Source organism: Malaya genurostris, chromosome 2 (genome assembly GCF_030247185.1).
Source record: "Malaya genurostris strain Urasoe2022 chromosome 2, Malgen_1.1, whole genome shotgun sequence".
NCBI classification, from domain to species: domain Eukaryota; kingdom Metazoa; phylum Arthropoda; class Insecta; order Diptera; family Culicidae; genus Malaya; species Malaya genurostris.
The window spans coordinates 294,211,537-294,222,784 of record NC_080571.1 but is presented as its reverse complement, the minus strand read 5'-3'; positions in this window follow the sequence as shown (position 1 = coordinate 294,222,784).

Sequence of the window (11,248 nt, the reverse complement as noted above, 5' to 3'; positions counted from 1 at the left end):
TGAAGTTCGATTTGGCCTTTTTGAAAAAGTGATTAAACTTTGAGAAACGATTCGAAACTGGATCCGGAGTTCTAAGATCGGTGTAGCCGAAATCAGATAAATTCACCTGAGGAGTGTGTAGACATCTTTGAGAAATTGTAGTGCGAATTAAAATTTGGGGGTACATTCCGAATCCAAAAAAGAATACCGCTTAAACTGAAATAAATTTATTTGGTAATCGACTATCCAAATTTGCAAACCCGATAAACCTGATTAATTTATGTGAAATAGACATTTTTATACTAATCACCCTGTATCTCCTAAACCAGAAATCAGATCTGAATAATTTTTATAGGATTTTAAGACCTCTCATTTGAATAATAGATGATTCTTAGATTTCATTTGAATCTTAGATCGGTTCAGCCATCTACGAGAAAAATAAATTGCATTATTTTAATTTCGTTTCACATGTCATCCTATGGTTCCGAAATCAGAAGTCGGATCCAAATTTGGAAGTATACTAGCTTTCATATGAATGTGAGTTTGTAGAAAACGGTTTAGCCATCTCCGAAAAAATTGAGTGAAATTATTTGTCACACACGCATCTGCTGATCTCGACGAACTGAGTCGTATGGAAGTTATGATCTTCCAGCTTTTATTGCTGTAAGTAGTTTAAATCAATATAATTATGGAATTACTTTCAACTCGAAAATGCTGATATACTCTGGTTTATAAATGCCATATTCGAACGATTATGTTGCCAAAAACGAACCGTGCTAAAATTGATCCGAGGAAATATGTCATGAAAAAAGATGTTGTACACAGTCTTTTGGGCACTTAGAAACAATTGTATGTCACAGTATAAAAATCGTGTTTTCCGTTGCTCCCAAGCATTTCTTTGTCATACAGTGCTCAAAACTTCTACTGCTGGAATAAGGGGAAAAGTCGTTTACACAAAAATATTGATATCTCCGTTAAAAATGGACGGATTTTAACAAACTATGGCTTGTTGGATAGCTATTACCGTGCGGAATCTAAGTCTAAAAACATATTCTGTTTTCAAGGTCAATTGTGACAGATACTGTCAAAAAACTGAAAATTTTGACAAAAAACTCCGTATAACTCAAAAAGTAAACATCCTATCTCAAAACCATTCAATAGCGTTCTGGGTGACGGGGAGACCTTTCATTTGCGACTAGTTTGATCAAAATCGGTCCAGCCATCTCTGAGATCTCGACCTCTTAGTTGACAACACACATACAGACACACACACATACACACACAGACAGACATTTGCTCAGTTCGTCGAGCTGAATCGATTCGTATATGACATTCGGCCCTCCGGGCCTCGGAAAATTTTTCGAAAGTTTGAGCGAATTCTATACCTATTTTTTATATATATAAAAAAAAGGTAAAAAAGAAGGAGACGGTGCCCGCTCAGGTATGATAATTGTCTCGAACAAAAACTTTGTTCGGCTTTTTCTCGAAATCACGATTATTTAACAGAGTGTTACTCGTATTTCAAAACTATTGCACGTATTAACATGAACCAAACGGCATTTTACAAGCATTTTTAATGAAGCTAATCGAAAAATGACCGCCGTTTTATTTATTTTTTTATGTGGAAATTTTTCATTTTAGTTCTGACTATAGCCAATTTGATATAGAATTTGAAACTGTTTTGCTTTTTGCTTTCCGATAATTGGTTTACAAGAAATGATAACACCCAAAAACACAATAATCAAACGAATTTGAGCAGCAGTTTCCAGAGCCGCCATATTAAAAAAAACAAACTTTTATCGGCTCAATTTTGAATTTTTTTTAAACAATAAGTGGAATTTTCTATGAAAAACGTGCTTAATCCACCTAGCATTGGAATGATACCGTTTTTTATCAATCCGCATGCGTTTTTTTGCATGAATATTCTTTGATGTTTTATTTTAATGACCGTCGTTTTAAGCGGCAATTTGAGATTTTAATCACTCACTGCAAATCGGATCGAATTTGAATTGAAAAGTGTGACAATTGATTGAACATTTCTTGAGATGTCAAAGTTAGTTCCGCTTTAGAGTTTATGGTTATTTAGCATAACCCAAAACGATTCGTATGGCCAAAAATAATATGACGAATAAATTGCAAAAGTTTTGAGTTAAACATTGAAGCTTTTTGGAATTGTCATCCTCTATATCGGTTTGAATTTTAAAAACTCATCACCATGTAACTCCAGAAACGGAAGTCAGAATCAGATAAAATCCATCCATACAAAACTATGGGACCATAAATCCTTAAATTTAAAATTTCGTTTTTGAAATTCGAATTGGCCTTTTTTGAGAAAACGATTGTGCTTTGAGAAACGATTGGATACTGGAACCGGAATTCGAAAATCGGTGTAGCCGAAAAAGCTGAATTCACCTGAGGAGCTGTATAGTTTCGAAAATCGGTGTAGGCATCTTTGAGAAATCGTTGGACGAATTAAAGTTGTATGCACCTTCCGAATTGAAAACTGAAACCTGATTAATTTATGTGAAATGGACACTTTTATACTATTCCCAATGTATCCTTTAAACCGGAAGTAAGATGTTTTATAGGATCTTAAGAGCAAATTCAGCAGCTAGAAATTCTATATGGAAGATTTATAATAGAGCAGAAACTGGAACAAACGTATCTCCAGCAAGCCGTTCTAGTTTTATTTATTCGACCAGTTCTTCTGTCAAATTTAAAACTGGTCTACGATGCCGTTCTATTTTTTGTATATTTGAAACACTAGTAAAACGCTGCTGGGGCTGCCAGTTTTTCTTGTTATAGGATTCAGATTTAAATTTTGTAGCTGGCATAAATTATGCATCTAGAATTAGAAAACTACTGAATATGCCCTAAGGCCTTTCTTTTGAATCTCAGATGATCCTTCGATTTCATTTGAATCTTAGATCGGTTCAGTCATCTACGAGAAAAATGATTATTTTTAATTTTGTTTCATATATCATCCTGTAGCTCCGGAACCAGAAGTCGGATTCAAACATAATTCAGGAGCTTTGTTTGGGAGCCGACTTCTCCGACATCTCCGAGAAAATCGAGTGTAATTATTTTTCACAGACGCATTTGCTGATCTCGACGAACTGATTCGAATGGTATATGGGTGTTATGTTCTTCCAGCATTTATTGCTGTAAGTAGTTAAAATCAATGTAATTATGGAATTGCTTTCAACTCGAAAATTCTGCTATCATCTGGTTTACATATGTCATATTCGAACGATTATGTTGCCAAAAACGAACCGTGCTAAAATTGATCCGAGGAAATATGTCATGAAAAAAGATGTTGTACACAGTTTTTTGATACTTAGAAATAATTGTATGTAACAGTATAAAAAATCGTGTTTCACGTTGCTCCCCAGCATTGCATTATTATACAGTGCTCAAAACTTCTACTACTGGAATAAGGGGAAAAGCCGTTTACACAAAAATATCGATATCTCCGTTTAAAATAGACGGATTTTAACAATCTATGGCATGTTGTATAGCTATTTTCGTGCGGAATCTAGATCTCAAAACGTATTCTAATTTCAAGGTAAATTGTGACAGATATTGTCAAAAAACAAACAAAAAATTTTAATATAAAACTTGGTATAACTCAAAAAGTACACATCCGATCTTAAAACCATTCAATAGCGTTCAGGGTGACGGGGAGACCTTTCATTTGCGACTAGAAGTAATTCGAGCAAAATTTAATTATTATATTTTCATCAATCAAAACATTTCTATTAAATAAATTCGCAACTGAGAAATAATGACAGCGATATTTTCGATGCACGTAGGGTGGTCAATATGAATAACAATTTTCATCCACATTCCAAATGTTAACCATAATAACGAAACCCGTTTTTGTTCCAGCTAATTGATCACACTGCACTATTTAAATTAAACCGAAAAAAGCTATTTAGCATGAATTAGAAGTAACAGGAGCGCAGCATTTTACTAGTCTCAAGCACACAGCGTTTGAATGGCGCGTTTGGATTTGAACATTTTCAACTCAACCAATTTTAAACCAATTTACTCATATTATTTTGAAATATTTTCACACGTCTACGTTTTTGAATAATTGATGCTCGATACTTCAATCAATAACAAAAAATGTCTAATTTGTAATATGTTTTTCAAGCCAGAACAGAAGCAACAGTTTCGTATGTATAAATTACGGTTTTCACCGGAATTCCGATCTTTAAAATATGTGTTCACGTTCAAGCAGAGCTCCTTCATAAATCAAAAATTCAGTGGAAAGAATTACATTCCAAAAAATTGTTCGCGTATTAACAAATAATTCCGTACAACAAATCTACCGTCTGAATATTCTAAACAAATTTTAATAGTGGTTTTGACAGTAGTTTTGTGGTCAAACGTCAATAGCCCGAACAACCAGACAGTGTTGTTTCTTGTTGTTTTCCCTATTCCACTCATTTAGTATTTCTGATCAGTCCAAGTAAAAACTTGTTTTAATCCAGCTAGTGGTGTAATGATGCCTTTCTTATACAACTTATATTCTCATAAATAACGTAATTTAAATTCAGTAATTAAAAATTCGGCTCCGTATAAATTTGGCTAGAAACTCCTACCATTCCAGAGATTAGCAACAGAATAGGTGGCAAGATTGAGATCGGTTTTCTCCAAAAAACAGTTAATGTTTTCACGGATAGGGCTCGATCGATTTTGGCACGATTTTTCTTCAAAACGTGAGTTGTGCAAAAAACTGTTTGGGAAAAGTATTATAATGCGGCCCTGCTGGCCAAAATGTCTTTTTCAGGTTTTGAGGACTTTTCTAAAAAAAAGTTTTATCACTAATACTATCTTTTTGTAAGATCTTTCTACTATGCAAGCTTGACAGCTGTCGTTTGCTGGAAAATATGAAAAAAATGAAAACATCAATAGGCAGCTTTTCGATGTAAGGTTTTGCTTCAACTAAACAAATATTTAAACCGTGTAAAACGTTTAATGGTCGGTTGTTACTTAGTCGTTTCGAAAAATGTGTTTGTATCAATCAATTCTCATTACTTCTACCGAAACCATTGAAATTTATGTTCCTCTGGTGCAATGCAAAGAAATACCTACATTCTCGAAGATAATATACCAGTACATTTAGAAATATCTCAATGTTATCTTAAGGGGGGCATATCAGAAACCGAATAATAAAAATACTACAATCTAAAAAAGTTTAGAACCCATTCAATGGAATTTAAGCTAGTCAAAATCAATTCCAGCGTATTTAAGAAAATGAAGGGGACTCCCTTTTAAAGATTTTGACCTCCATTTCCAGAATTTCTGGAATCGAAAACTAGATACTGGTATACTGAAATTCGGATCATTAAACCATCAGATGATGAATGAGCCCCATTTAATAGAAATTCCAAATTTTCTACACCAGTATTACTGAGCTAATTATTAGCAGTATTCTAAAACCAGTTTGTATGATCATAATGACTTACAATTTGAACAGTTTCGAGCACATTTTAGAAGATATTTTACGATTGTCTATGGCGGCTTGGAATTTTAAAAACATATCAAACATATGCTAGAACCGGAAGTCGGACTTGGATATTTTTATGGGACTATCAGACCTGTTAATTTTAGTTAGATTTTATGAAAATCTGATATGAGTTTATTTAGCCCCAGACTATCTTGATCTGCGAACTAGAGAAATGTATTAGGCAATTTTAAGAATTCGTATGTTACCTGCGAGAAAAATATTCCTTCAATTTACATTTTTACTCTAAGCACCCTATTTCCGGAATTGAAATTGGATCTGAATTAAAATCGGAATATTCTCAAAGACTGTCCCAGAAAGAATAGACGCAACCAAAAACCGCTGCCATTTTGCAATGGTTCAAAATTCGTCAATTTTTATGGCTGCGTCCTGTTGTTTACACTCTTCTCTAATCACTTGTGCAGTTGTTTATTCGTTTTCATTAGTTTGTTTCGAAATTCGTGGACATTCAGCAGAACAACGTCGAAAAATTGTGTACAAATGGTGCACGCGTTCACTGAGAAAGATAGCAAAAATGGAAGGAGTAAGTGAAGAAGCCGTGCGAAATGCAATCAGGAAGTTCGGTGAGGATAACATCTTTGAGAAAAAACCGAAAACGGGTCAAAAAAAAGATCCTGCTAATCCTCAGCTGGATAAACGTATACTGAAGGCGTTCGAGCAAAAGAAGGAGGTTTCAGTTCGGGATGTGGCAAAAAAGTGGGCACTTCGAAGTCAAATGTTCTTCGTGCTAAAGAACGTTTGAATCTTCGAACCTATAAGAAGCAGAAACAACCAAAACGTAGTCTGAAACAAGAAGCATCGATCAGGCCGAGGGTTCGAAAGCTGTACAATACGATTCTTGCTGGAAATTTGAACTGCATAATCATAGACGACAAAACCTTCGTGAAACTCGATTACAAATCCTTGCCGGGACCACAATATTATACGGTGCGAGAAGGGCAAGTGTCAAACCCGACCGAGACATCGAATGAAGTCGAATTTGCTAAGAAATCGAATGAAGTGAATTTGGTAAGAAAGCTATGGTCTGGCAAGCAATTTGTAGCTGCGGTAAGATTTCGAAACTCTTCATCCCCACTGCTTCAATGAACAGCGAAATATACATCAAGGAATGTTTATAAAATCGACTTCTACCCATGATTCGAAGCCACAAGGATCCTGTTGTCTTCTGGCCAGATCTTGCTTCTTGCCACTACTCGAAATCAACGGTAGAATGGTATGCTACCCAAAACGTCACTTTCGTTCCAACAGACATGAATCCACCAAATTGCCCACAACTTCGACCAATTGAAGAATTTTCGGTATAACGAAGGCACATCTTAGGAGACATGTCTCGGCCGAAACCAGATTGAGTTCGAAAAAGATTGGAAAAAAGTGTCCAAACTTGTCGCCAAGAAGTCTGTACGGAATTTAATGAGGAACGTTCGCAAGAAGGTGCGCCAGCTAGTCTACAATGGCTAAGTAGTAAATGTTGAGAATAATATTCTGTTGTTGTAGTCTAATATTATCAGTATATCGAATAAAATTTGAATATCTAACACTTGTTTGTTTATTTATGGGACAATCTTTATGGTATCTGAAAACCTCTCAGTTCAATCTAAGATGGTAACAATCGGTTGAGTCATCTTCGAAAAAAGCTTCTGACATTGTTTTCAATTTTTTGTGCATATCACACTATAATTCCGGAACCGAAAGTCGGATCCAAACGAAATTTGGGAACTTTGTTTAAGACGGCAATTATTATCTTCACTTTTTTGTGCAAATCACCCTGAAATTCAGAAACCGGAGGTAGGATCCGAATGATATTTAGGAACTTAAACCGAAGGACTTTCATTTGAATCTTGGTTTGTGAAAAACAGTTTAGCCATCTTTTTTGGTGCATATCACCCTGTAGTTCCGGAACCGGCGATCGAACCTAAATGAAGTTCAGGAACTTTGTATGGGGCTATATGCACTTTCAAATGAATCTAAGTGAGTGGAAAGTGTGGCTCAAATGAAAAGTCGGGTCTCACAGTGATTGTATAGCCTTTCTGTATTAGAAAAGTAAAAATTTGAACATTTCTTCATTAATCAGAAATTTTACCGAAATAAATAAACTCAAAAATTAGTTGTATTTTAAAATTTTCGTGATAGTTTCACGGAATATGACGGAATATGATTTTAATAATTAATATAAAAAAATCATCATAATAGGCTTTCGTAAAATACAAGTTCCGCCATGTAACTTTTTTTTTAAACATGCAATAAAATACGAACGGTTTACATGAACATTTTTTTCAAAGTAAAACTGCACTATTTTCACGTGTTCCTCAAGCGTATATACAACAATTTTCGTTCAGCGGAAGTATAAAACTAAGTTTCTGTCAAATCAGAAGTGACATTAAGGATACCAATGTCGAAATAATCGCTAGTTCGAAAAAAAAGTTAGATGGCGGACCCTGCAACATGAAATTCAAAGAATATTTCAACATGAAATTGCAAAGAAACCAAAGGAATTGTATGTACACGTTGAATTAAAGGATTGCTTTTTAGGTCGTTTGTTGTTTTTAAATATTTATTTCACGTGAACGGCCAACGTTTCGAAGGTTTATTCCTTCATCTTCAGGGCAACTATAAATATACATACAAAAATTAGTCACAAATTATTTTCACAAGTTAACAATATAAAAAAAAAAATATTCACAATAACTACAAATATTTTCGTCGAATAGGTTGCAACATTAGAAACATTCGAAGCAGGAACGACCAATCTACACTAAAAGCACAAAGAAGATATTTGAACACAATTATTGTATGTTATTTTAATTTAAATTTATCAATTTAGCCAAAACTTACGCAACACTTCTCACGCACATTGACTTAGATTGAGTAATGAAATATTGCAAGTAGTGTGGCAGACAATAGAGCACAAATTAGAGGGAGAGAGATGAGTGATCATAGACAGCGAAAAGGCAGGGGGCAGGTTGTACGATGCACAGTGGTCATCATGTCGAAACACGGGTTTTTTTTTATTTATGCTTCAGGGGTTAATTTTGAAGCTTTCATTTCATCAGCAGAATTTCTGTTTGAAATAGTCCGCTTCTTTCAATATAATCAAAGTTGACATTAATCCACCTACAAGTGAGTTAAAAAAAATATATTGCATACAATACGAGATAGAGCATTTATGTTTTTCTAAAAATTGTAAATCATGTTTGAAAAAGAAAACATACCGAAGACATAAATACTTTAAAATGCATGTCGAGATATGATGCTCTGTTTATTAAGGACCCCCAAAATCAAGTATTTCCATCATAACATTTTTCAATGAATTTCCAGAATTTTCGGATGTTCTACAATTATATTTTAATTATCAAAACACATATTTTTGTCAAAGACTGCATATGTTAAGGATCACAAACTAAAAAGTTTTTGAGCAATTTAATTACAAAATACTACAAATCTCGAAGATGTGGAAATATGTGGAACCAATTTCAACAAAGTTTGAAAGCATGTTCTAACATAACCCAATATGCATGTAGCATCTTAACATACAGTATTCGTGAACCTTGCACCTTAAATTCAATATTTATTAAAGTAAGCAAAAAAATAGAAGCAGAAAAAAACAAAATAAACAAAAATGGAGAGGTCTCCTGATACAGTGTTTCTTACAATCAAAAATGAAATACACCGCTAAACAGATTAACAATATTCAATTAAAGACAACGTTGAAAACTTCGTCTACTTTAGGAAATTCTTTTTGCTTTTCTCTAAAGTTTTCAACTGCTCCTATTTTCTCGCTTACTTTGATAAATATTGAATTTAAGGTGCAGGGTTAATGAATACTGTGTGTGTGTGTGTGTGTGTGTGTGTGTGTGTGTGTGTGTGTGTGTGTGTGTGTGTGTGTGTGTGTGTGTGTGTGTGTGTGTGTGTGTGTGTGTGTGTGTGTGTGTGTGTGTGTGTGTGTGTGTGTGTGTGTGTGTGTGTGTGTGTGTGTGTGTGTGTGTGTGTGTGTGTGGTAAAAAGCGGGTGGCAACTAAAATTTTGGATTTTTTTCGAGGCTTGTATGCTCAACAACAAGCGAGCTCAGAAAGAACTAAGTGTGTGTATCTGTTAGCTCTCTTTCTCCTCTTTCTGCTAGTATTTTCTATTTTGTTCATGCTTGCTCAGTTTTGCTCAAAATGCCGTCGAAACAAGAAATATTTCACGAACGCATTGTACAGTTCTACGAGCTGCACAGAAATCTCGGCAAACAGTATACGGTACAACATTTTAAAAGCAAAAATGTTGCGGCTTCGACAGTTTACAATATCCTAAGATGCCCAACAACTGCTCGTAAGGAAGGTAGTGGAAGACCAGCCAAAATTATGGACGCAAAAGGACTTCGTTTTCTTTCTCGTGCCTTCAAAGGGATGTCGCAAAAAAGTTCAGCTGTTCTCACCAGTACATCTGCAAATCATTGAAAAGACTCGGAATAAAGTACCGGAAGAAGACACGAGCCCCGGAATATACTGACGCACAGATTTCAACGCTGAATTCCCAATGCCGCTGGTTGATTAAAATTTGTTCCGGAAAAAGTTTTGTTATGGACGACGAAAGTTACTGCCCTCTTTCGAAAACGCAGATTCCCGCAAACGATCGATACTATTCAACGGATAGTTCTACTGTACATCCGAACATAAAATATTAGTTTAAACATAAGTTTGAACAGAAAGTGATGATGTACATTGTCATTTCCGAGAAAGGCATTTCTAAGCCATGGTTCAAGCCATCTGGGTTGGCAATCAATCAGGATGTGCACCAGAACGAATGTTTGTAGAAAGTTTTGATCCCGATTTTTTCAAAAACATCATGCTGATGGACAATACGTGTTTTGGCCGGATAAAGCGTCATCGCATTGCGCCAAAAAACACAATCGTTCCAGAATACCCATTCGATCCCATTTGTACCCAAAAACCACAACCCGATAAATCTACCTCAGTGTCGAAGATTTCTTCGGGGCTTTGAGCTCCTTGGTATACAAAAATAACAGGTGTGCCACGAATTGCTAACAGTTGATTGGTAGAATCAAGAGATACATTCGCAAAGTTGACATGAAGGCCGTACAACGCTGCTGTTTCGACATCAAACGGAAGCTTCGACGAACATCCGATTACGGACCGTTTTCAAATGTTCACTGATTTTTTTTCAACAATGAACAATGTATCTTAAATTTCAATAAATCAGATCTTCTCCAAGTATGTTTGTCTTTTTTTGACTGCTTGAGAAAGAAATTCCAAAATTTTAGTAGCCACCCGTTATATATTGGGGAATGTTGGGGCTTGCTTCTTTAAAATGTGTTTTCATATAAATTCAGGTGAATTTAAGTTGTGACTACTAATTTTTCTAATAGTGTTTTGACCATACTTTCAAACTTTGTTGAAATTGGTTCCACATATTTCCACATCTTCTTCCATACTTGAATATGTAGTATTTTGTATTAAATTGCTCAAAAACTTTTTAGTTTGTGATCTTTAACATTAAAATATAATTGTAGAACATCCGAAAATTCTAAAAATTCATTGAAAAAAGTTATGATGGAAATACTTGATTTTGGGGGTCCTTAATAAACAGTGCATCATATCTCGACATGCATTTTAAAGTATTCGTGTCCTCGGCATGTTTTCTTGTTCATTCTTCTCGTATTGTATGCAAGATAATTTTTTTAACTCACATGAAGGTGGATTAATGTCAACTTTGATTATATTGAAAGAAGCGGAC